This window comes from Mirounga leonina, unplaced genomic scaffold (assembly GCF_011800145.1).
Source record: "Mirounga leonina isolate KUSES-001 unplaced genomic scaffold, KU_Mleo_1.0 Mir_170, whole genome shotgun sequence".
NCBI classification, from domain to species: Eukaryota; Metazoa; Chordata; class Mammalia; order Carnivora; family Phocidae; genus Mirounga; species Mirounga leonina.
In genome coordinates this window covers 42557681-42585534 of record NW_023270433.1, presented here as the reverse complement: position 1 = coordinate 42585534, position 27854 = coordinate 42557681, and the positions used below count along the sequence as shown (strand labels likewise).

Sequence of the window (27854 nt, the reverse complement as noted above, 5' to 3'; positions counted from 1 at the left end):
GGCCCTGGGTCTAAACTGTTGCCGCTGCCACTGCAGGGGGGAGAGAGAGAGTCGGTGAGGCCAGGGTGTGGCTCGGCTCTCGGCCCACTGGAGCCCCGAGGAGCAGGAAGAGAGGATGAGCCATGAGCCCAATGAGCGTCTTTTAGGGAGGTCGACAACTACGCTGATGCACAGAGGGGTTGTTTACTTCTTTTAATTTGAAAAGTCTACCCACAGCCTACCTGGTGAATTCCCAAGAGAAACTAAAGTAGCATGTACTGAGACATTTCCGTGTTCCAAAGGTTTCTATCGGGAAGTTCTTCTAAAAAAGTAGAGGAACCATTAGAGTAAAAGTCAATAAATTTGGCTAGATCAAATAAAGACGTAAAATAGTCCAAATAAAGTGAAAAAAGAAATTAAAAAAATATTTTTAACAAGTTTGACAGACGATATTAAAAGATCACCCCGATTAATAGAAAAAAGGCTCAGAGTCCATAGACAATTCTGCAATGGGATGAAAAGACAATTCTCCAAAGAAGGAATACAAATGGCAAATAAATATAAAGCTGTTCAATTTCACTGCAAAAGAACTGTGACTTAAAACCACAAGGCAATGTCATTTTTAAAGTCAGGTTTATTGAAGTATAATTTATGTACAGTAAAATTCACCCTTTTCAAATGTATAGTTCAGTGAGTTTTGACAAATGTATAGTCGTGAAAGCACCAGCAAAATCGAGATATAGAACATTTCCATCAGCCCTAAGAAATTCCCTCAGATCTCTCTCCTGTCAATCCTTCTCACACCCAAACCCCAATCCAACTTTTTTCCCTGATAGTTTTTCCTTCTCTGGGATGTCACGGAAATAGAACCATACAGTAAGCTGCCTTTTGAGTCTGGCTCAATGTCTTTTTCAGTCTATCACATTTGTTAAGATGTGAAAGGTAACATTACTGGTGGTGAGCATGCTCTGACAGAGCTAGTGTGTGGATAACTGGTATAACCTCTCTCGGGTGCAAACTGGCAATGTGTATCAAGATCCCAACAATATCAATGCGCTTCAATCACTAATTCCATTTCTTTCTTACTTGCCTATGCTTCCAGTGTTAAGACACCCCCTGACAAATGTCCAGACTCGTGTTACAACTTGATTCTAGAGCAAAGAGAGATGGTTCCATCCCCTGCATCAGGAAGTGCTCTTTTGTTGGCCTTTCTCCACAGAGTAGGACCTTCAAAGAAACCCAGCAGAAAGCACTCGAGCTTCTAGGTTAACATTCTAGGAAACGTTACAGAAAACTTCGGAGGCAGAAAAACAGCAAATATTTTTTCCAACAAAGAGGAGTTTGCTCATTATCTTCCCTTTTTTATTTTTTTCCTTGTCCTTTGCACTATCTACCAGAAGCTCTTCTACTGCATGCACAACATATAAATTCTAGCCATCCCAATGATCCTCTGGAAGAGGAAAATAAGGGAAGAAAATTTTCTTTTAGATAGAATTGTCCTTGTTTTGCTTCAGGCACATTAGTCATTAGCCCAATGATGTCACTAGCTAGATCGCTGGGCTGAGCAGCATAAAATGACCACACAAGTTCAATGAAGGCAGATAGCAAACCCCCATGTTAATTATCAACCATCCCAAAGAGAGAGTTGAAGAGAAACTCATGTCAAGGAAAGGGGAGGCCCGATGCACATCATTAGTGCTCAGGGAGGAATTAGGCCCATGTAACTGCTTTCAGCGGGAGATAGGACAGCTCTCTCCCTTTCAATATACATATTCAACATCCATAATCTTCAGGATTCCTGAACACTCCTTCAAGAATCCCAGTTATTTCAGCAATAATTGCCAAACATCACAGCTTTTGCCAACACTCTGGCCCCGGTTTAGGGAAACACTGTTGTCGAATTTAGATTCTCACTCCTTCTCATCTTCACACTTTTCTCGGGAGCACAGTTCACAGGAGGTTCACTTATAAATGTGTATGGAAAGTCACAATGGACTGACAAAGTCAACAACATCCCTACAAGTGGCCGAGCTCAGCAGAAGCTTTCACCCGTCATCTATGGTCATCTCTTCTTCCTAATGAGAGCATGGGAGGTAGAAAATGTAATCCAGGCTGGGAAACACCAGTCACAATAGAGGTTGTGACATACCTGTTCTTAGAGATGATAAGAATACAAACGAGGCCCATCCATCTTGGATTGCTTTGAGGCTTTCCTGTTTTAACCATGGGGTTGGTTTTGAGAGTTTGCTCATGCCTATGATTTTACATAAGGTAAGTTTGGGTTACTCTGAAGAAATTGTCCTAAGTAACCAACTAGACAATGTGTCCCATTCATGTGATGGGATTATTCAATCCTAGAGACAATTGTCCATGTAGAATAGGAAGCCTATGAGGTGAAAAACATAGCATCTGTTCATGAATCTTCTTTCCTTAATACTGAGGACCCACTGGACCTTCTGAATGAATATGTCTCATTTCATTTCAACTCAGCCAACCTACCTTGGCCCCGAGCAGAACCCATAAATCCACCTATAATTTATTAAAGACCTTCATGGCACTCCATTCAACCAGTTCACTCAGCAGGCTCTTTTAAAAAATGGTCCCGTCACTGGAAATGAGAAAATACAAGTCAGGGCCACACTAGGTTTAGAGTGACTGAGTTTAAATGTTTATGGACTTAAATTCGAAGTGCATCTTGTCTTGATACTGAAAGGGTGAATAGCTCTGCATTTAGCCACAACTGATGGAGTAGGTGTCCATGGATATTTCTAAAGGAAGGCTGAACAGAATTTCATTCACAACTTTCCCTTCATTCAAGGAGCCCTCAACTTCTAGAGTAAAGTTAAAAGCAATAAACGCTCAGGTTTTTGGTAAAATTGCAGTCTTTATTAGCACTTTTTTTTTTTTTTTTTGGTATCTTGAATCCCTTTAGAAAGAAATGCTTCATGAGCACACCACGTGGAAACAACCCCACTGTTAATGTGTTGCTACTATTCTGTGTGTAATATATTTTTACCCAGGGCCAGCAAAAGAAGAAATGATGCACAGATCTCTTTAGGGGAAGGAGGAAGGAGGGAAACACTGAGAAGACACAATTTCCCATAAAAAAATTCTCATCTAGTACCTGTAGATAACTGAGAAGAGTGTCTAACAATATGGGGAAAAAGTCTGAACCTTCACTGAACTTGGTATCTTCCAACCTTATCAGGGTAGCCAATGACAGAAGTAGAGGGGCCCCTCAGATTGAGAGTCAATGCACTATATACTAGGCACTGTGCTAGATGTTATCACATCCATCATGGCCACATGCAAAGGGCCCACACCTTTGTAGAAAGAAGACTTGGCTACCCTTTGCTAAGCAGAGAATGCCACAGGACCTAAGGTGAGAGGCCCCCAGGATTGGGAGGCAAAGTGTCAGAGACCAGGTACCCAACAGTGCAGCTAGCACTGGCTGCTAATTTAGAGCAATCCCTGATATTCAGAAGAATTTCCAATGGCTACAGAAGTTCAAAGAGATGAAATGCAAGCTCAAGTTCGAGGAGAGCTTTTGAGGCAGACCACACATGGTTACTAAGGTCTTCTCGACACTTCCTTAGTATGATATTCCTTACCTTAACAGTATTACTGTGGTCCCTCGCAGGACAAAGCCAGAAATTAAAATTTGTCAGGATCCTGAGAATGAATCCACATCTTACCTGAAACAAGCTAAAGAAAATAATATATCAAACTGAAATGCCAATTTTTTTTTCACAATGAGAAATTAATATCAAAGGGAATGTATAAGGTCCATTCAATCATTGCTTTCTGACTCTGTACAGAGATCTTTATGAATAATCTACTAAAATATACCTAAAAACAAGTAATAGTGGGGTGCCTGGGTGGTTGAGTTGGTTGAGCATCTGACTGGTTTCAGCTCAGGTCATGATCTCAGGGTTGTGAGACTGAGCCCTGCATTGGGCTCTGCGCTGGGTGTGGAGCCTGCTTAGGATTCTCTCTCTCCCTCTCTCTGCCCCTTTCTGCTCCCCGCTCGAGCACTCTCCCCACCCCCCAAGAAAAAGAAAAAAAAAAACCAATTTGGTTAAACAATAAAGAGAATTTATTGACCCAAGAACTCAAAAGGACTGTGGTAGGGAGTGTTCCAGGTAAGGCTTGATCCAGCAGTTTAATCACCAAGGATTAAATTCCTTTCCATCTATTTGCTCTATTTTTCATCATACTGGCACCCTCCTAGGATTACTTCTCATGGCTACAAAATGGCTGCTTGCAGCAATAAGATGTATGCATATTTTTAAAAATTCAACTTCAGTAAAAGAAGGATGGCTTCTCTCTCCAGCTATCAAACAAAGGTCCTAGACTTCATTTTGATTGGGCCAACTTAGGTAAATACCTGTCCATGAATATCACTGTAGCCAGAGGATTGGTTTAGGCCTAGGTCAGTGTCCATCCCTGAGTCAATCACTGTGACAGAGAGTATGGGTTTATGAGAATTGGTTTATGGTTGATCTCTGGAGTTAAAGGATGGTAATACCACCCAAACTACAATACAATGCTAATCAGTATATACGGGATGGGATGGATGCTTGGTGGGCAACTAATTGTATCCACTGTAAGAAGCCGTACCATACTCAAAGGTTTGATTTGTGACATGGAATCAGAATGAAGAAAAACAGATACACAAATGCTTGATGGTATCAAGATAAATAGTAGGATTCACCCAACTTTCTACATGGATTTCCCTTTTCTTTTTTTAAATTAAAGATTTTATTTTTTAAGTAATCTCTATACCCAGTGGGGGTCTCAGACTCATGACCCTGAGATTAAGAGTCACATGTTCCACTGACTGAGCCAGCCAGGCAGCCCTCCACATGGATTTCCTTACTAAGGATTCTAGAACATCTTCTGACTAACTTATGATTCTATCAAAGAATGAGTGGAACAAAGAGGCAAATACTGTATGATTCCACAGACACGAGGTATCTAGAGTAGTCAAATTTATAGACACAGAAAGCAGAATGGTGGTTGCCAGGGGCTGAGGAGAGGGAATGGGGAGTTATTCTTTAGTGGGTATAGAGTCTCGGTTTCGCAAGATGAACAAAGTAATTCTGGAGATGGATGGTGGTGATGGTTTCACAACAGTATGAATGTCCTGAATACCATTGAACCATACACTTAAAAATGGGAAAGATGTTGGGCGCCTGGGTGGCTCAGTTGGTTAAGCGACTGCCTTCAGCTCAGGTCATGATCCTGGAGTCCCTGGACTGAGTCCCGCATCGGGCTCCCTGCTCGGCAGGGAGCCTGCTTCTGCCTCTGACCCTCCCCCCTCTCATGTGCTCCCTCTCTCTCATTCTCTCTGTCTCAAATAAATAAATAAAATCTTTAAAAAAAAATGGGAAAGATGTAAATTTTGTTATGTGTATTTTACCACAATTTAAAAAAAAAAGGAATAAATGGATCCATCAGATGAGTTATGAGCATCTCTTGCAGGCCTTGGGGTTGAATTTAGGTATCTCCACTCTAAAGTGTTATGTGCTTGTTTTTAAGTCAAATTATGAAAAAAACAAGTAGTATTTCTCTGTTGCAAAAGAGGGTCAAACACTACAATGACACATAACGATGAAAATGTCAACCTTTGGGCTCAAGGACCAGGTTGGAGGCAGTCCCCTAGTCTCTGGCCATTCCGAGATTTCAGCTAAGTGTGTCCTGCTTCAACTGGCATAGCTGGAGACAATTTAAGTTGTGTTCTAGGAGAAAGACCCCCACCCCCACCCCCAGTGCTCTGCCACCTCATCATTCAATAATAGCTGGGAGGTGACAGAGATCCCCTGGCCCAGATGCTCTGAACACAAAGCCCAGCTTCACCAGTGTGAACAACATTCCATCCTCAGTGGCCGTCTTCTGCGAAGTTTGCATCATGAGCATCAGTGCCAAGCAGCAGAACCTCTGGCTCTCTCTGCGAGGCCAGCTCATTACTGGACTACCTGCGAGGAAGTTGCTGGAGGCATCCAGTAGAGAAGCTAGTTTGTCTCTCCTCATAATCTTACATCCAAGTGCTTAGAGGAAGCTCACGATAGTCCCTGAGCACCGGCTGAAAACAGATTGTATTTCAGAAACAAAATAAGAGGATGGAGCAAAACCAATCCTCCGTGGCAGAAGCTGCACTTCCAGGGGCCTGGGAAGAGAGCTGGGGGCGGGAGAGGAGGGAAAGGGAGAAGGAAGTCTGCGGAGTGCGAGGGCCCGATAAGGTGTGAAAGCCACGTGACACTGCAGTGGGCCTTCAGTCACCTCAGATTGGGGAATGGGGTTCTGCAGAGCTCTTGATTACATGGACTCTGATTTCTTTACACCATGTGATTCCCGCATATCTGATCACTGAACTCTAAAGACGCTATGCGGGTACTCAGTTGGAGTTCAAAAGCAACCACAGATACTCCCTTCAGAGAATATTTCTACCTAAAGGATAAATTTATGACTAAAGGATACATATTTCACTGGCTTAGTCATTCCTTTCTTTTTTTTAAGATTTTATTTATTTGAGAGAGAGAGAATGAGAGACAGAGAGCATGAGAGGGAGGAGGGTCAGAGGGAGAAGGAGACTCCCTGCTGAGCAGGGAGCCCGATGTGGGACTCGATCCCGGGACTCCAGGATCATGACCTGAGCTGAAGGAGGTCGCTTAACCAACTGAGCCACCCAGGTGCCCCTAAGCTGGCTTAGTCATTCCTATAGAATTAAATACCATCGTCTGTCGGTGGGTTAGCATTTCCTAAAGGAAGGAACAAGTCCCCAGAGAACAGCAAGACATCAGCTAGGGATGAGTTCCTGTTTTGTTTAGGTTTCATAATGAGTGAGCAGCTTAACACCTATTATGGGGGTGGTTATATATTATTATTTGTGATGTGGTAACAGTGTTTTGGGACTCTATTAAGTGTAGGACATTGTGGTAAACTCTATATATACATCGGCTCCTCTAACCCTTAAAACACAGTATGGTCAGTATCACGCCCAGTCTACAGACAAAGATATCAAACTCAAAGTATTGTAATTTGTCCAAGATCACATAGTTAAGAAACAGTAGATCTTCTGTCTGAGCCAAAAACAAAACAAAACAAAACAAACCCCTCATATTTGTAATGATTGTGGTTAAATAGACCTCTGTCTTTGTTGGACCAATGAAGCTTTGGTGGGCATTCTATACTTTTAATACTTCTCCCAGACAAAGATGAATGATGGAGAAACAAAATTTATTCTTTAGGCAAAACAGACCAAAACTTGAGGTTGCATAATGTCCCCTGTGAATGGTGATAGCCTGTCTCTTCAGGAGAGGAAAGGGATGTATTCTGAGAAGTAAATGAGTTTCCCTGTTTTCAATTTTGCTTGTGAAGCCTACTTCAAAGGACTATTGCTGGCATAACATCAAGATTAAGCAGGGGTGGCGCACCTGGGTGGTTCAGTCCATTAAGCCTCTGACTTTGGCTCAGGGCATGATCTTGGGGTTGTGGGATCGAGCCCTGCCTTTGGTTCCATGCTCAACAGGTAGTCTGCTTGTCCCTCTCCCTCTGCCATTCCCCCTGCTCGTGCTCTCTCTGTCTCAAATAAATAAATAAAAATCTTAAAAAAAAAAAAAAAAGATTAAGCAGGGGTTAGCAGACCCAGGTTCAAATTCAACTTCTACCACTTCATAGCTGGTCAACCTTGGTCAAGTCACTTAATTCCGAGAGCCTCAGTTTTCTCATCTATAAAATGGGCATCATAATAATGAAAAATTATTAGCTTCCTTTTAATGTTAGCTATTTGAATAAGCATGCCATTGCTCTTTTAATTTTCACTTCTCTAATGACTACTGATGTTGAGTATCTTTTGATGTGCTTATTTGCCACTGGACATCTTCTTTGGAAAATTATCTATTGAAATCTTTTACTCATTTTTAAAAATCAGGTTGTTGGTCTTCTTAGTATTAAGTTTTGAAAATTTTCTAAAAATAAATTCTGGATACATACCAGGTAGAGGTGAGGTATGGAACAATTGGAACTCTGATACATCACTGGTGGGAATGTAAAATGTTACAACCACTTTGGAAAACTGCTTGGCCAGTTCTGAAAAAAATTAAATACATACCCACAATATGACCCAGCCATTCTAGTCCTAGGTTTTTACCCAAGCAAAATGAAAACATACGTCTAAGCAAAGACTTGTGCATGAATTTTCATAGCAGGTTTATTGGTAATAGCTCTGAACCAGAAGCAACCTAAAAGTCCATGAAGAAGTGAAAGGATAAATGAACTGTGGTATATCCATACCATGGAATATTACACGTCCAGGAGTGAAGTACTGATATATGCTCCAACATGAATGAATCTCAAAATAATGATGCCAAGTGAAAAAAGCCAGACAAGAAATAGTATATATTATACAATCCCATTTATACACAATTCTAGAAAATGCAAATTAATCTATAGTGAAAGAGGCAGATCAGTGATTGCCTGAGAACAGGTGGAGGGGCATGGAGAGGTAGAAGGGAGAAAATACAAAGGAGCACAAAAACATTTTCCAGGATGGAGCGCCTGGATGGCTCAGTCGGTTAAGTGTCTGCCTTCAGCTCAGGTCATGATCCCAGGGTCCTGGAATCGAGTCCCACATCGGGCTCCCTGCTCGGCGGGAAGCCTGCTTCTCCCTCTCCTCCCTGCCTCATGCTCTCTCTCACCATCTCTGTTTGTCTCTCTCACAAATAAATAATAAATAAAATCTAAAAAAAAAAAAAAAAGAAACTTTCCCGGATGATGGATATATTCACTATTTTCATCACAGTTATAGTTTTCCAGATAAATATATGTATACAACATAATTGTATATAATTTTATGTATCTACCAAAATGTATCCAAATATGTGTAGTTTATTATATGACAATTACGCCTCATTAAAGCCTTAAAAATGTCTTCGCTCCCAATATTCCCCTGGCCTTGTTGCCCCTGACACAGAGGAGGGGCCTCCAGCAACCACGTGTATACCACACAACCCGACCTTCCTGGCCAGAGCTGGTCCATCTGACACTGCAGGTCACTAAAAATGAGAAATATGAATGTTTCTAGACAAAAGGTCCATGATTTTCTTTTTCTGAGGTCCCTGGAGTTGCCTGGATCTGGCCCATCCAAAGACTGGTTATTTTAATTCTTAGATTTCAGGACTCAAGTGTCCCATCAATAAATTCCTTTCATGCTAGCTAGCTGGGGTTGATTTCTGCTTTCTGCAACCCTGGGGAAGAAATGAAATTGACATTTAACTCGTGGCACTGATATTTCTTATACTTTCAATCACAAATAGCCACACTGCTATTTTATAAAAATAGGGTGTTGAACTGGCCGTGAGTCATTCGTCCATCCCTTCATTTCACAGACTTTTATTTGATGGCATACTACATGCCAGGTGCACAGTACCAACCATTTTCACATCTTCAAATTATGTAACAGCCTGTATAACAATCTCATTTTACAGTTGAGAAGCTCAAGTTCAGAGGGACTCAGTTACTTGCTTAAAGTCAAAGAATCCTTAATAGGCACTGGATCCAATCATTTTGAGTCCAGGCCTGTCTAATTTCAAAGGCCACACTCTGCCACATTCATTACCCAGCTCTGTTCCCTGGTTGTGGTCAGCCCCAACATCAACAGTGTGCCCGTGTCCAGGCACCAGCTAGTGACTTTTGGAACCAGGGACCCAAGATGCTTCCCTGATCCTCTCATGGCCAACAACAGTGTCAAGGCATGGGAGCTCTGGGCGGGCCTTGCCCCTGCGGGCCTCAGTGTCTTCGGAACAGATGAATGATCTACTCTAAAAGGCAGGAATAATCGGGAGATCCTTTTTTCCCCGGTGTTGCTCTCTGTTACCTAGTCATGAAACTGACTCCTCAGTAACAAACGAGCAGCCAAATCCTGAAAATAAAAATGGTCATCCACAACTACAGGAAATGTCCAAGGAATGGCACCCCTGTCCACAAATCAAAAGATAACGGGGCTAGGATATTCTTCCTGAGAACCCATGGGAACTTTGCACACGTAAAAAAAGCTCAGGTTTGAAGCTGAGCTTTTTTTATACCATTGCTGGAAACACCCCTCATAATTTCAGGAGCACAGGTTCAAGCTAAAACCAGAGACCTCATGATACTTTCTTTTCCTCAGGGAAGTAAGTCTACCAGAGTAGGAGAAGATTTTCATTTTCAATTTGAGAGATTTCAGTATAGTTTAAATGTGTTGCTCTTGAATTTAAAAATACAGTAAAAGATGTCTCAATAAAAAAAATAATAAAAGGGGAAAATCCATAGATCTTCACCTTATATATTCTTCCTTGTCATCAACCTGTAGAAATATGAAAGCTGCCCAGAGCTCATGTGCACTGGAAATCATCATGGTGACATCTGGAAGAGGGAAAATGGATGCAAGCATTCAATAACCTGGTAGTATGAACATAGCTTTTGTTATCATATCCATATGGTAAAAATTATACACACGTTAAACATATTTCAAACACTAATAACATAGGGTAATATTTACAATTTGTTAAATTATAAAAATAGAGTACAAAGACAGGTATTCAGTTTGATCCTGACGTGTGTGGTGTGTGTTTACGTGTGTGTGTCATGAAGAAATATACCAAAATATTAACAGCAGTGATATCCGAGTGTGGGTAAAATGCCTTTCTTCTTTTATGTAGTATCATTATTAAAATACATATATGCTAGGGCGCCTGGGTGGCTCAGTTGGTTAAGTGACCGCCTTCGGCTCAGGTTATGATCCTGGAGTCTCTGGATCGAGTCCCGCATCGGGCTCCCTGCTCAGCGGGGAGTCTGCTTTGCCCTCTGACCCTATCCCCTCTCATGTGTTCTCTCTCTCAAAATAAATAAATAAAATCTTTAAAAAAAACCCAAAAAACAAACAAACAAAAAATACATATATGCTAAATGTAATGTGGTATTGTCAGCAGATAGGATCCTGGAACAGAGAAAGCATTAATGGAAAAACTTGTGAAATCTCAGTAAGTCTGTACCCTAGTGAACAGTAAGGTGCCAGTGGCAATATCTTGCCTCGATAATTGTACCATAGTTATGAAGGATGTTAACACTATGGAAAGCTGAGTATATCTCTGTACTATCATGCAGTTCTTTTATTAATAAAATTATTTTTTAAAATAAAAAGCTTTTAAAAATATATATATGGCAAGACAAGAGGAACAACGGTGACAGACAAGCCATTCTTCTTTGTTAGGACTGCATAATTTAGTATGTATAAAATGTTTTATTTTCCAGATGTGTCTTGTTCTTCCATCTAGACTGTAACTTTTTATGGCCAGTGCTCTCCCGGCTCCTCTGGATCCCCCAGACAGCACTGAGACCAGCGCTGGGCTATGGATGTGCAACCAAGATCAACAGGTTCGTTGACTAGTTGACTTGCCCTGAGAAAAGACACTAAAAGGGACACCAAAAACCCACTGTGAATGCTGCTTTTTTCCCATTTTGGCAAGTGCTGATAGCTCAGTTCCAAGTGCATTTTTGATGAACAAGAGAAAATATTAATAAACTAATTAGTTTGAAACATATGAAATGGCATTTTTAGCTAAAGATATCTCATATCTGCATTCATATGTTCAACTTAAATAATAAGTCTTTTACATTAGTCATTGAGGGAGGGCATCAGAGACAATACCTAACAAGTCACAGTGCACACTTTAACGCAATCATTATTTCCATGAGTTCCTCTCCTACAGGGCTTGCTACTTTGCACTCTCAACTCATACATTCTCTTCTTCTCCAAAAGTTACATGAGCAACAAAATTCTCCCCAGGAGTTTGGGATAAATTTCTAAAACACCAATTCAGGAACGCCTGGGTGCCTCATTTGGTTATGCGTCTGCCTTCTGCTCAGGTCATGATCTCAGGATCCTGGGATCGAGCCCTGAGTTCTGAGATAGGCAGCAAGTAACTCATTACTATTTTTTTAAACCTCAGATTTATAATTGGTTTATCTTTTGCTTTTGACTGTAAATGAGAACAGATTCGAGGTAACCCTTCTAAAGGCCTTACATTCACACTCACTCACTCCCTTGCATCCGCAAATGGTCTCTTGAGTGGGGGAGAAAGAAGCACAGGAAGAGCCAGGGCTATGGGACCACGCGCAGTGCTGGCTGTGTTCACGTGGGACACATCAGCAGAGCATCAGCCTGTGCGCACCTGCAGACAAAAGGAGGTTGAGAACCACTGTTACGAAGGCTTAGCAACTGCCATGTGTCCCAAATTCAGAACTCAAGAGTCTGTTTAACTATTTCACCACACACAAGACGTTTATTTGACAGGTATATGCAACCTGAGATCTGTAAGGGTATCTCTTGTGCTATGGCCATATTCACTGAAAGCAATGCTTTTTAAACTTTTTTTGTTACTAGAGAATGTTTTTTCTCCAAACCCAATCTTACAAAAATTCTCCCTGAGTGCCTACTGTGTGCCAGGAAGAGCTATATTACAGTCATTAATAACACAGATGCTGTCCCCATGCACAAGAAATTAGTTGTGTAGACAAACAATAAGTCAGGCAGAGAGTAAAGAATTATCAAGCGCAAAGCGTCATGAGAGAAATGAAGAGGATACCAGGCCAGGGGGAAATCTAATCAGATAGGGAGATCAGGGAGGGTTTCTCTGAAGCTTTAAGTTTAGGCTGAGACCTAAAGGCCGAGGAGAAGTCAGCCAGGCAAAGAACAGGAGATGGTGCACGAGGCCAAGGACAGTTCTTGAGGTTGGCAAACGAAAGTGTGACCTGGTGCTGATCTGCAGAACTGGGCATTTTCTCCCTGGTAATGCTGAGAGGCCCAGGTAAACATTACAGAGGGCCTACTTTGGACTGACAGAGAATTGGAAATTCTGGGCAGTGGGTGTCACTGAGGGTCTAGGAGGTAGGGGAGATGAAGGTACTTTGAGAAATATGAAGATGTTAACATTCTGTAAGAGATCGGAGAGACCCCATGTTTACCAATGCAGACACTTTATTGTGTTTCCTCCTCTGATGTCTTTGCAGAGATCTGAATGCCTCTGATCCATCACAGGGACTCGGAAATGTTGAGCAGATTTCGCTAAAATCTGGAGGTGCCTGGAATAGAAGTGCAAGTTCACATCATCAGGATTATATCATTTCTTAGAAGACAACCATCATCTATATAACAACAAACGGAGCCTAAAGCAGCACTTTATTCCAGTACTTTTCTATGATTCCATCCCTCAACTCGGGGAGTATTGTAAAATCTGTGATAACTTGCCATGTCCCACATACTATCCACCATTACAATAAATCAAGGTTTCATGTTTGTAATTTATGTCTCAGCACTTAGAGAATACCTTGCTAGTTATTTTAAATAGATAAATCAAATCAAAACTTTGTTAATAAAATATTAGAAATGTCATAAGAGCTCTGATTTATTTAAAGATGTCTAACATTCTTGATCTCCATTTATTTCAAGTTTTAAGAAGAAAAATGGTTAGCTGGATCATCCTGCTCTTATTTTTATTCCTTAATTTAGGAGATTACATCTCAGCTCTAAAATCATTTTTAATAATGAGATATGCAATTTTTAACTGTGATGTTTTTTAAAAGAATAAACATGATTAAGATTAATTCATGCAGTCCCAGATATACTTGAATAATGGATTAGTCTGTATAGCACATTTGATTCATGTCTGATAGTCAAGCTTTTTTATTTTAGTTGCATCCATATACACAGAAATTTACTCCTTTGTTTGCTTAAAAGCCAGAACTGCTTATGTAATAGAAGGAAATGAATATAGACTGAACACTCCTGGGAGTACATTCCAATTTCCCAGATTACCAATTGTATATATTCACAGAGAATGATAAGGATACACCAAGTTAACATTATAAAACAAAGAGCGGAAGGTATTCATGGATTACAGAAAGGTTCTTTTCAGAAGTAGAGTACCAGAAGGTAAGAATTAAATAAATGAGAAAAAGTAAGTAAAGAGGGCAGCAGAAAACTTTTCAAAGTGATGGATGGCATAGAATGTGGTGATGGTTTCACAGGTGTATACTTATCCCCAAACTCCTCAAGCTGCATACATTAAATATGTACAGTTTTTGAATGTCAATCATCCTTCAATAAAGGGGTTTTTAACAACAACAAGTGAAAGAATTAAATAAATGGAAGGCAATGAAAGGAAAAGACAAAATCTGGATAAGCATACAGGAGAGGAATGAAAGGGATACTTTCCTTTTCTAGCAAAGAGTTACGTCCATACCAGATCTCAAGACAGAAATCAATTATGCATTTTTGGTGCCAACTTACTTATATTTTCCATCAGGGAGTATGAGGGGCAAATTTTTGTCATTGACCTTGGAAATAATCACCAACATTCTTCACTTACTACTTGAATGATTTTTGTCCTCTTTGCATTATTGAACATATATATTTTTGATGCTGATGAAAACTCAGGCAAAACAACATAATGGAGCTAGTCACTGTTTTTACAACTTCAAAAGGGCCAGCAAAAAGACCTAGTCTGGCATCATCTTGGTGGGCCTGTTGATTTTTTAGTATTTGCCAAATAACCCTATTAAGTGACAACAACGTTGAATATAAAATTAACACTTATTGTAAATTGAGAAATAATCCATGATAGGAAGTTTTTAAAAAGGCAAAAGAAAGCTAGCAGTTCCTAAGGATATTCCTTAGTATTGGCTAGACTTAACAAAGCATAAGAATTGGGGGAAAAAACTTACCTAGGCTCAGCAACCAATAGCCATGTGATCTAGAAAAACTCAGGAGCTTCAGTTTTATCATGTACAAGGTAAGAGTATTAAACAGTGTGATCTCTTAGGTCCTGTTTTAGCTGTGAAGTCCACTATGATTGACCACCCGCCACGACACTGTTGCCTTCCATTGAGTACAGAGCCTTATAACTTCCAAGTGTGCTTAAATGACAAATTACGGGCTAGTTTAAGAAAACACCACCCTTTCTAGCCTAGGTCTTGCTACCCTGGAGAAATACCGAACATTAACATTTAAAAGGATCCTTATACTAGTTATCTGTGTAAACTCAAGATTAAAGCAACATCCTCCTTTCAATTTCACTTCTATTCCTTACGTGATTTGTTCAAAACCAAAGGAGGTAGGACACTGTTTTCTCCTCTCATTGATGGCAGTTCACCAATACTCCATTGCACACACATTACTCACTGTACTCACCCTATTTGCACACACATTATAGAACTATCAAACAGTAATAAGAATCATATAGTCAAGGAACAGATGCTGCAGACAGACTGCAGGTTACGTGAGTGTCCATTTTTAAAGCTGTATGTATTTTAAAGGTGAATTGAAAAAGAGAAAGAATTGTTTACTATGCCCGAAGAGGCATACGTGGGGACAATTGGCAAAAAGCAGAAGAGTAACGAGGATTCTCAGTAATACCTAATACACAGCAAAGCCACTTAAGAAAAGTAAATAGGAAAAAATGGTTAACACTTAAACTGGGAAAAGACCAAGTTGCCAAAAACAATTTTAAACAATGGCATATAGGATTAGATGATCTACTGTTGAGTCTCCCCCGCCCCCCTTTTTCAGATCCTCAATTTCTGTGACTGACCTTCCAGTGAGGGAGACTATACCATACAATGGTAACGAGTAAAACAAACGAGCAACCAAAAGCTAAAAGAATGAGGGAAGTCTCTGTATTGCTACAGGTCAAAGTCAAGATTCAAAGTCTCCACTCCCTAGCCTGTTCAAAAGGATAAAAGAAAAACATTCAGATCCTTGAATTTAGTCCCCAAAGAGAAGCCACCCCCTTAAATAAAGCACTTCACAGCTCTCCTCTCACTGAAGCTATTGTCTTGAGCTGTTTCCACCCATGTTCCCATTAACACAGTAACATAGCTGCCCTTGGCATACGTTTGAAAAATGTAATAGCACCTTGATCCTGCATTTCTAGTTGCAGGGATGGTAGAGAGGGTTGCCGTGCGATGTTACGTGTTCTTGCACGGGAACGCTAAGGCTTTACCTACAGAGTGTGAAGAGGTAGTATGTTGGAATGAATAGTCAGGCAACTAGGATGTGGAAGATCTCACTTTGCCTAATGACCTAAAGGCAAAACCACACATGCCTTACAATTTCCTGGGACCAGAAAGACAGGAGACTCACTCTGCCTCTCCCAATTCCTGGACAATTCTGGGAATCTCACGTCTTGGACATCTCTTTGTTCTGTTTGATGGGATCTGGGGCATTACGTGTGGCCCTGAAGAGGCCCCCAAACACTGTATCTAAAATACAAGGAGGAATGTGTTCTAGGGAGAAAGGGAAGTGTCCTACTCCCCAGCTCTAGCCAGGGCTCCCTCGTGGTGCCCAGGGATTCAGTATGATGGAAGCAGACGCATTAGAACTTAGTGGTTTATGACAATGGCTTTTCACACTAACACTCAAGAAAGAAGAACCTCAAACTACCCTAAGCTCAAAGAGTATAGAGGCCTAAAAACAGAGGTAGGTCTCAGCCCTTCTCTGACATGTAAAGGCATCAATATGATAGTCATGCCTGATCAACTTAACCTGTCTGCAATTGAGGCATCCTTCCTCAACTCACAGTTATTTCTCTTTCAAATCCAGGTTTCTCTTGGGCCACTAACTGCTTTCAAAAGTATTTCAGGCAATTCCTAGATTTCTACTAAGGGTGAAAGGGCTATAAGGACATCAGTTAATGTTAACACAGGGTCCAGTACATGAGGCAGAAGAGGCCGGGATTGGCAGCAAGCCAGTTACATGCGCCTGACATGAATGGGTTTGTATATGAATAAACTGCCAACCCATGAGGCTTTTTGGTAGAGCAAGAAAGAAAATAAGCTTATGATCTGGTAAAATATTCTAAGAAGTATGCTAAGTTTGACCACAAAGTGAAAAGGCCCGCGCTTACAAAGTATTCTTTCTTAGGAAACTGAACCACAGTCTTCTTAAGCTCTCACATCTAACTATCACCTAAAACAAATATAGTAGATAAACACAGTAGTTGAGGCTACCTTGAAGAAACCACCAACCTTAGAAATGTTGGACATTTTACAGAAATTGACATGGTTTCATCAACAAATTGATGGCATTAAGAAACGTGTGTGTGTGTGCGCGCACTGTGTAGAATGAAACTTTAATGATGTTAACAACCAACTGCAATGTGTAGATTGTATTTGGATCCTAACTTGCACAAAGTAAATGTGAAAAGTCACTCTGGTGATAATCAGGGAAATTTAAACATAGACTATTAGAGGACACTGGGTAAAGTCCTTATCAGTTACAAGTCTATCCTAATGCAATGACAAGATACTTGGAAATTTTCTTTAACATTCTCAAGAAAAAAGTGGGGGAGTCGCTGAGACAACATGAGGAAAATGTTGATTTTCGTTGAAGCGGAGTGACAGATAGATGCAGGTCCCTTCTAGTCTCCTGTGACTATGTCACAATTTCCACAATAAAAAAGGTTTAGAAGCCATTATATTACCATTAATCTTAAAAAGCACATAAATATCATTATTATAACATAATTTATCTCAGCGCAAAATGGAAATAACCTCAAAGTTCTGCAGTAGGAAAAAAACTTTTAAAACTATGATAAATCCATCTGACAAAAATTATGCAGCCATTAAGATGACAATACAGAGTACAGCAACAAAGAAAGTGTTTATGGAATTATTTTTAGAATAAAGATTATATCCACATTATGATCTTAACTCTTTAAAATATGTGTGAAGATAAACTGAGCAGAAGAGTATATAAGGAAAAATAAAAAAGCAAGTTGATGTGTTATAAAGTGTGGTGGAATGTTTTTCTTTTCGGTGAGACAACACTGTTTCTCAAAGTAAAGAGCTGACATGAACAAAACAACAAAAATTGCCCTGGGCCTCCGTGTGCTGAAATGCAACACAGGGCAGCAGGAACAGCACCAGCCTTGCAGTTGGACAATCTGGGGACTTATTTACACAACCTGAGAATCGGTCTCCTCAACTCTAAAATTAATATAAAATATCTACCCTGGACGCTGCAAGGATCAGCAGTATAAGGAAATATCTATCACAATCACCTGGCATGCACTAAACCTTCTGTAAGCAGAACTACTTACTACTGTTGTATTAAAGGGGGGAGGTTTTGAATTGTGGAAAGAGCCAAGATGTCCATCAACAGATGAATGGATAAAGAAGATGTGGTATATATATACAATGGAATATTATGCAGCCATCAAAAGGAATGAGATCTTGCCATTTGCAGCAACGTGAATATAACTGGAGAGTGTTATGCTGAGCGAAATAAGTCAGTCAGAGAAAGACATGTATCATATGACCTCACTGATATGAGGAATTCTTAATCTCAGGAAACAAACTGAGGGTTGCTGGAGTGGTGGGGGGTGGGAGGGATGGAGTGGCTGGGTGACAGACATTGGGGAGGGTATGTGCTATGATGAGCGCTGTGAATTGTGCAAGACTGCTGAATCTCAGATCTGTACCTCTGAAACAAATAATGCAATATATGTTAAGAAAAAAAAGAAGAAGAAGATAGCAGGAGGGGAAGAATGAAGGGGGGGGAATTGGAGGGGGAGACAAACCATGAGAGACTATGGACTCTGAGAAATAAACAGAGGGTTCTAGAGGGGAGGGGGGTGGGAGGGTGGGTTAGCCTGGTGATGGGTATTAAAGAGGGCACGTACTGCATGGAGCACTGGGTGTTATACACAAACAATGAATCATGGAACAATACATCAAAAACTAATGACGTAATGTATGGTGATTAACATAACATAATAAAAAAATTAAAAAATAAATAAAGAGGGGGAGGTTCTGGAAAGGAGAAAAAAAGGAGGTGTGCTGATGGTGAAGCGGCTGCAGATGTTCATGGTAATACGGCTTTTGCACAAAAAATGAAGACAGGGCATTTTGCCATGAGGCCCTAAAATCTTACCTGGGCCAGCTGCAGATAAAGGCTAGTTGGAGAGGTGCTAAGTCTCGTCTGGTGCAATGAGGCAGAGGTGGGCAGTGGGGAGGGGAATAAGGTCACCCTATAGAAGAATGGGAGAGCCATATAATACTATGTTCAACCTATCCTGCAGCTCCAGGGCAAAACTTACAGGTCTAAAGGAAGGGGAAGATAGAGCTTGACTAGAGGACACTAAGAAAAAGAACCTAGAGGACCCCAAATCTGAATAAGGTACAAGAAATGTTCGGGTGCCTTTATATGGGGCTAGAGAGATGAGCCTTCCTGGCAGTGACGGACCATCCGTGACGGCCATTGTTATGATGGATGATAGGGTGTCAGAGCTTGAAGGACCTGAAAGTCATGTAAGACTATTTCGTCCTCTCTCTCTGTTCTACAAGATGAGAAAATTAAGCCCAGAAAGGGGAGGCTCCAGGGACTATGGCCAGGTTCTGTGGCAAAATTCTGCCTAGAACTCTGCCAGTGAACTTGTGCTTCATTATGCCATCCTCCAAGATGGTTTGCCCCATAACCACCATATCAATTATTTTTACCCATACTTCTTTTTTTAAAAAAAGGTTTTATTTATTTGGCATACAGAGAGAGAGCGAGAGAGTACAAGCAGGGGAAGTGGCAGGCAGAGGGAGAAGCAGACTCCCCGCTGAGCAGGGAGCCCTACTCGATCCTAGGACCCCAGGATCATGACCTGAGCCGAAGGCAGATGCTTAACCGACTGAGCCACCCATGTTCCCCTTTATCCATATGTCTTAAATATATGTTGCTCTCCCAGTCTTAGAGCAAACAATAAAATATAAGCTCTTACTCATTTCACGAATCTCTTTCACATCAAACACTCCCTGCTAACTTCGGATTATTTTGTTGCATTATTTTGTAACAAAAGAGAATGTACTGAACATTCAGTAAATGTTCCAGCAGCGCCCATAAAAATGAATGGCGCAGACCCCCGTGGTCAAGGAGCCACCAACCCAGTGAAGAAGACAAGCATGCCTACAAATATGCTTCATCCTGCAAGTACACTCTGTAATGCTCAATGTGCTGGGTCACCAGACAGAGAGAGAGAGAGGGAAAAGAAAACCTCCCTGACAGGTGATGCTGGAGGAGACCCTGAGACAGAAGAGCTAGCAGGGACAAGAAGGCAGCCAGTTCCAGGATGTGCCCGGCACGATAGCTCAGGGAAAGGTGGTGAGGGCTGAAATCACAAGAATCCCCAGAAAACATGGCAAGCAAATGGAGGAGTGGGAGTTGGGTTGGGCTTGCGCAGAGAAAAATCCATCAGGCAACTTGGCAGCAGAGTCGAGACCAAAGTAAAAACCGACCTCTTTTAAGTTGTAAGGAAATACTTTTAAAAAGAGAGAGGGGGGTGGCGCCTGGGTGGCTCAGTCGTTAAGCGTCTGCCTTCGGCTCAGGTCATGATCTCAGGGTCCTGGGATCGAGCTCCACATTGGGCTCCCTGCTCTGCGGGAAGTCTGCTTCTCCCACTCCCACTCCCCCAGTTTGTGTTCCCTCTCTCGCTGTGTCTCTCTCTGTCAAATAAATAAATAAAATCTTTTTAAAAAGAGAGAGAGAGAGAGAAGAAACGTATGTCTTGTCTCTGAGCTCTAACTCTAATCAGGTGATTAAAAGTGAACCACTGCAGGGCGCCTGGGTGGCTCAGTTGGTTAAGCGACTGCCTTCGGCTCAGGTCATGATCCTGGAGTCCCGGGATCAAGTCCCGCATCGGGCTCCCTGCTCGGCAGGGAGTCTGCTTCTCCCTCTGACCCTCCTCCCTCTCATGTGCTCTCTCTCATTCTCTCTCTCTCAAATAAATAAATAAAATCTAAAAAAAAAAAAAAAAAAGTGAACCACTGCAAAAAAAAAAAGGGGGGGGGGGAATCATCGTCACATGAAGTATAAGGAAACTCCAGGAACAGAACTAAAACTGGTCTTGGACAGATTCTGGCAGCTGTGACCAAACCTACATTTAAGGGTGTTAGTCCTGGGGCGAGCATACCCATTCCTGGCAAAACACTGCTTTTTCTTTCCTTTTATTTTTGGAATCATGCCTCTTTTCTTCTGGCTTTTACTTTCTCACTGTAGAAATCAGTTGTGGTATTTAGATGAGAAATTTCGGGACACCTGGGTGGCTCAGTCGTTAAGCATCTGCCTTCGGCTCAGGTCATGATCCCAGGGTCCTAGGATCGAGCCCCATGTGGGGCTCCCTGCTCAGCGGGGAGCCTGCTTCTCCCTCTGCTTGCTGCTTGTGTGCGCAGTCTCTCTCTCTCTCTGACAAATAAAATCTTTAATTAAAAAAAAAAAGAAAATTCAATGAAAAATACTCGTCTCCGTGATGTAGTCTCTCTGGACCTGTATAGCCTCTAACAAATGATCCTTCAAAACCACCCTGTGAGGAGGTGCTGATTGACAGCCTTCGAGAAGCAGCCCCTCCTTCTCTACAGAACAACCTCTATGGGTGTCAAATGATAGGGACATATTATTACAAGAGGGAACTATCATTACATCTTCAAATTCAAAGTCGACTCTGAGGAAACTTCCATGAGTGCTGCAAAATACGTTGTGAGCCACACAGGAAGGTCAAGCAAAGGTCGCTGTAGAAAGGGGCCCCTCAGAAGCAAAAAGAGCGGGAAGCCAACATTGCTTGTGGTCCTCCTTTGTGCGAGGCACCACCGCAAGTCCTTTATGTGTTTTTTAATGGTTGCCTTTCCTTCTTCCACTCAGATTTATTCTTCCAAGTATCTCACAGTAGCCTGTACACATTATATCATTTCTACTGAGGATGAACTTGGAGATGATTTGAGCAAGGAGACTGCCAGTGTCAGAATCAGAGACAAACCTATTTCTTCAAACTCCCAGAATATATATTCTTTGTAAGAGTTCCTACTAGTTTTCAGATGACAGAGCACTGAAGGATACACACTGACATGAACATTAGGTATTTCTTAAATACACTGTGGGCATAAAGAATGCTAAACACTCTGTGGGTTTCTGCCTTGTGTTGGCACATCCCTCTATGCAAAATTAGTACATTTTCTGAACCTGGGTGCTGATACGAGGGTGAACCCAGGAAGAAGAAAGCTGTAGGAGGACCTCACTCTCCCACTGGGCAGACTCTCTTCGAGGTGGCCCTGCACCGCTGACCACTGATTTACATTCTTCTCTGCTGCATGCTTGCCTGTGCCTATTAGACTATTAAAATATTAATAGGGTCTTGGTATCTGTCATTATTAATTTTAGAGAGTAACAAGGACATGCCAAGCCCTAGTATTGATAGATTTGCAGAATATGTTAATCATAGCACTCATTACTCAGCTAAGTTACTCTTTTTTCAAATGGTTTTTCTCCACTAATCATTTCTGATATTTAACAATTTGTCATTTCCAACTACGCATGCTTCTTAGAGGTATTCATATATGTATTTTTATAATGTCTTTATAGCAACAATTTATTAAACAATTGTGCCTCATCATGTAATGACAAAATCTTCTGACAAATACCTAGAGAATTCAGTTAAGAAATGAGTAGATTATTAAACCTGGCAGAAAATAATATGTTCCTGCTTTTGAAATGAGAAAGCTGAAGCAAAAAGTTAAATGACTTTTTAACAACTAACATGCATGAAGATCTAATATTTTCTCATTCTCGAAGCTTGAGATTTAGATTTGGGGTGTGCACTTAACAAAGGCAGACTCAAGTACTTCCCTTAGAGCATAGGACTCAAATATAATTGCAAAGGTAACTAAGAAGTATCTTTTTCTTGTCACCCAAAACCTTCAACACAAATTATGTTCAGAGGAAAAGAACAAATCATGCAGGCCTTAAGAAATAATTGCAAATCCTGTCTTCAGGTAATGATTCTTTTTTCTTTTTTTTTTAATATTTTATTTATTTATTTGAGAGAGAGAGATAGAGCACAAGCAGGGGAGAGGTAGAGGGAGGGGAAGAAGCAGGCTCCCCACTGAGTAGGGAGCCCAATGCGAGGCTCGATGTGGGGCTTGATCCCAGGACCTGGAGATCATAACCTGAGCCAAGGCAGATGCTTAACCGACTGAGCCACCCAGGCGCCCCTCCAGGTAACGATTCTTATCCCACTTTATGGTCAACGCCATCACACACACGTCTTTTTATTCTCCTCGATCTATTCCCACTATCATTTCTAAGAGATCAGCACGTTACCTGCCCCCAAAATGGGATGATGGTGGCAAAATGTATAAACCCCAGTCTTAAGTTAGGGAAGCTTATGCATCATACCCCATTACATACAGCACAATCCATACCTCAACGCTCGAGATGAATCAGTGCACACACCCTCCTTCAGATAACTGTGTTACTACATAATTACTTACCATAGTATCTTCACCCTCCAGGAAGAGGACTGATGAAAGGGTGAGGAATGCAGATGGAACCAGAAAATAATTTGGCTGGTTGCATGATCACTGTTACTATTTATTAAACACCTCTCAATGAGGCTTCAGGCAGAAGCAGAAATGTTTTCAATTTAGAGGCTGACATAGCCCCAGTTGTGCTTTATCTAAGGCTATCTCTATCACAGATCAGATAGTGATACATCTCTTTTTAACATGACTAGCATGGCTTTTCATGGCTCAGACTCACAAGATGACAAGTTAAACAATAGGCTGCTTTGCTTGTTCCTCTTAGGCCACAACTAAAATGCAAAATGAAACAAAAAACAAAAACAAAAAAACAACCCCCCAACAAACCAACCAACCTCTGGGGGAGGTGTTTTCAATTTTCGGTAATGTGTAGTTCATGCTTCAATTGATAATTCAGATCTCTTCTAACGACCTTGAAGAAGCTTACAGTTTTCCTACTATAAAGTGGAAATCTCAGTCCACCTCCCAAAAGCATTCAATAATGAATAATTCTGTAAAAGAAAACATTACATAAAACGGGATGCTCTGAAAAGAGAGGGCTGTAATGAACCCATGATTCCCCACAAACTCCTTACTTTCACTCCGGTCATTAGAAATCTTCTGAAAATTAGTTCTCTCTTTGGTATTTAGAATATAACTGAAAACTTCTTGGTGAATGAAGCTCTCCTGTGGGCCAATTCATCATTCTGAAATCAGTGATTAGTCCCTGTTAACCGTAAAGGTAGAAAGTACAGTAGAAAAGACAAGAGAATGTTGACACCATGAACATCCTAAAAGTTGTTACTTTTCTACTTAATCCCTGACCCAGCACTTTCTCCTGTGATCTCTCTCTCTTCAAGTCTAACCTGGGTGTGACAGGGTGTGGGCATGTGTAAAATAAAGGGATGAGAACAGACATTTGCTCCATCATGGACTGAACTACTGATACTCTTCATGTCAACCTTTTTGGCCAGACAGTGGCTCTCTTTGTCTCAGCCTTACTAACATTGCCACAGTAATACTATTGGGTGATGCTACGGACTGAATTGTGTCCCCCCCACCCCCCAATTCATATCGTGAAGCCCTAACCCACAATGTGATGGTGTTTGGAGACGGGGCCTTTGGGAGGTGTACAGGTTTAAATGAGGTCATGGGGGGGGGGGCTCATGGGAATCATGTCTTATCAAAAGACACACCCAAAAGCTTGCTTTCTCTCTCTCCAAAGAAGAGGTCATATGAGCACACACTGAGATGGCCAGCATCCGCAAAGCTGGCAAACCAGGTAGAGAAGTCTCACCAGAACCCGACCACGCTGGCCCCCTGGTCTTGGACTTCCAGCCTCCAGAATGGGGAGAAAATAAGTTTCTGTTCTTTAAGTCACCCAGTCTTCGGTATTTTGTTACCACAGTCTGAGCTGACTAAACCAGCTGGGGAGACAGAGATATTTTGGGAAGAGTCATTTCCATAAAAATAGAGTTGCTCTAAAAGCAATGGACAGTTATTTCCTCTCCTTCATGCTCACACTTTCGACATTTTCATTTAAACACACACCTTTTGACCAGTGCCCGGGGCTGCCACTCTAGAAAAGCAAACAAAAGCCTCAGAATTGGGGAAGAAGAGAGTGAATACAGCTCTTCTCAGAAGACAGGCGATCAGTTCCATTTTCTACAAATGATAACCTACTCCAATTGCAGCAGGTAAGAGCAAAGGCACTAGTGATCCCTGTGAAGGAGCTGGAGCCCTGACACAGAAGAGGTGAACGTCAGGGCAGAGTGTGGGCCAGGCTGTGTTTGCCAAGCAGCCCCCTGCACCTGCGCCCTCCCTGTGCCTTGTACCTTGCACCCCGCATTTCCTCAGTGGTATCTGGTAGGCTCAAGGGAGTTCATTTACGAGATTGCTGGCCTCCCACAGGGAATAACTTAAAAGGAGAGGACAACTGCTAAATCCCACTCCACAAGCCAGGTTTGTTCAGTTCTGACTTGCAAATCTGAAGCTTTCTATTTGACTCCATATGGTTGTGTTACATGAGGGCTCACACAAGCTGAGATACACAGCTAGGTTTGCCATCTGCATGGCCCAAAGTGAGGAAGTTCTCAGAGACAAATCAGTCTCTAATAAACTGCTTTCCCCTGCCTTAAAAAAAAAAAAGTTAGAATAAAATATCAACGCCATGCAGGCAAGTACAGAGATGGAAACGAAAGCTCTCTGCCTATCACTGAAGGCTTTATTTTTATTTTTAATAAAATTGGTTTGGATCAACTTGAGATAACTGCCAGGGGGATGCAAGGCTTTACTTTTGGATACGTCATTTGTTTTTGTTTCTGATCTGGGCTCAAAAGGAAGATTGCCAGTATTTTTCCAGTGGCACAAAGCAGTTCCAGAAGAGTTAAAATAAGAAACCCAACCTGCTTAATCTGCCAGGAAACACATGAGAGGAGCAATCAGTTCTGGGAAAAGTTGCTCAGAATGAGGTATGCCTGGCTGCTTTAGGCCATGCTGTTTGTCAGTCTTTCAAAATTCAAGTCATTACCAGATGCTGATCTACTATAATATTGTGATATTTTATCTGATTACACTTACCTGATTGTGCCTTATCTGCTATTTGCCTTCCCATTCTTCCATGTATATTAAATGCAGGTGCTTTTATTATTCTGAGAGCTGGAAAGTGTTGACTGCTCTGAATATAAATGGGGATATTATATCATTAACTTGCTCCGAAAGCAGGGCCATTCACTGTGTAAATCACATGCAAGGTACCTAGTGGAGACACAATAAAACCATAATGTCTTGAGAAAGAAAGCAATGAGGAATGGATAAGGAGATAAAAATATAAGGCATTGTTAAAGAAAAGTAATCTTCAAAATCCTATTTGGTTCTTTCAAACTAGCATTTGTTGATAATATAACCTTTATATTAGAAACTTTTCTAAGTTCATAAAAAAAAAAACTTTGGGGGGAGGCAATGATAATATGTAATGTTATCGCTCATAGGATTGCATAAAAACACGATCACTACCATTCTATGGCTTATCTAAGTTAGGAGAACCAGTCTAATCTTTTAGAAAAGTACACTATGCTTTGGCAAATATATTCTTACCCTCCTCAGATGTACAGCTTAAACAAGGTGAACAAATGGCCAAATGCTTTACGTTATTTCCAGACATTAAAAGGTGAATAGTGTAGAATCTGGCTGCAAATCTCAAAGGAAGTAAGATGCAGTGAATTAAGGCAGAACCGTGACAATGCGCGCCTGCCCAACAGTCTGGGGTTATATGCTCTGCTTAGTTTCCAGTATGTTGGCCTCCCTGAAAGTGAATCCACAGTTATTTAAGTGGAAAGTTTCAGAAAATCCATTTCTGGAGCAAATGTTATGTGAGAGTTGAAATGAGCCACTGCCCCGTGTTGCATGGAATATCAGATGGCCCGTGCACTGAGGAGTGTGTCAGATTCCTCTTGCGAGGGAACAGCTGGCAGCCAGGCCCTGCAAAGGAACACAAGTGATTCTCTGCCTGAGGCAGTATGGCCAGAGTCGTCTTCCGACTCTCAGATCTGAACGTGTGGGGCAGAAGAAAACAAGTATGGAGACAAATGGGAACCCACAGAGTAAGGTTCTCTCTCCCGTCTAATCGAAGAGGACAGGGTTTCTGCTCTCCCCTTCTTCTCAGATTCCATACAGGGGGTGTAGGACTACTCCTCTCTCCCCACCATTCACCATTACGTACAAATGCATACAGCGGTCAATTTTCTTTTAACTCAACAAATATATGTTGAGAACACCTCTTTAATTCAGGGCTGATCTAGAATCAAAGAATCCATTCTTCTTCTTAAATTATGTGTTTGAAAACAAAACATGAACGGGCGCCTGCCTGGCTGGCTCAGTCAGTAGACCACGGGACTCTTGATCTTGGGGTTGTGGGTTCAAGCCCCATGCTGGGTGTAGAGATTACTTAAAAATAAAATCTTATTAAAAAAAACATGAATGTGGAAGATGGTCTGATCTTTTCAATTATTCCACATTTGCACATATTTTTTCAGGGAAGCCATTGTGATAGGTTTCTCCTAACATGATTCAGCTTCATTTATTTGTTTATGTATAAAAGTAACATTAACTGGGCATTACTTTTTTTTAGAAGATCTAGTCTTGAAAACTTGTGAAAAGGCAAAATAAATATCCCACATATAAAAGGTAAAACTCTAAGGCTTTCTAAAGAGAATGTATAAAAGAATGTGTTTATGACTTAAAGATAGCCAAGATTTCTTAGGTCATAGAAAGAAATAACCTTAAAAATAGACTTCATCAAAAAATTTAAAACTGCTTCTCATCAAAAGACACCATTAGGAAAATAAACAGGCAAGCTATAGACTTGAAGGAAGCATCGGCGAAACCTGTATCTGACAAAGGACTGTTATCCAGGATCTACAAAGAACTGTGACAATTTAACAACAGAAAGACAAACACACCAATTAAAAATGGGCAAAAGATTTAAAGAGTCAAAAAGTATATAC

The 27854-nt window shown here is 41.1% G+C and overlaps 1 long non-coding RNA gene across 2 annotated transcripts; it reads right to left on the bottom strand.

The window, feature by feature from the left end:
• Positions 1–25913, bottom strand: LOC118018058. Of its 2 annotated transcripts, XR_004681312.1 has the most exons (10): positions 23946–25913; positions 23706–23861; positions 12985–13101; positions 12045–12191; positions 10299–10383; positions 7975–8070; positions 5958–6064; positions 3591–3684; positions 2479–2587; positions 1–2054 (listed from the first exon to the last, which is right to left on the bottom strand). It is a non-coding gene; the product is annotated as an uncharacterized LOC118018058 (long non-coding RNA). The 2 variants fall into 2 exon arrangements; XR_004681311.1 differs by lacking the exon at positions 5958–6064 and having other exon boundaries at positions 2–2587.
• Between the last annotated feature and the right edge of the window lie 1941 nt (positions 25914–27854).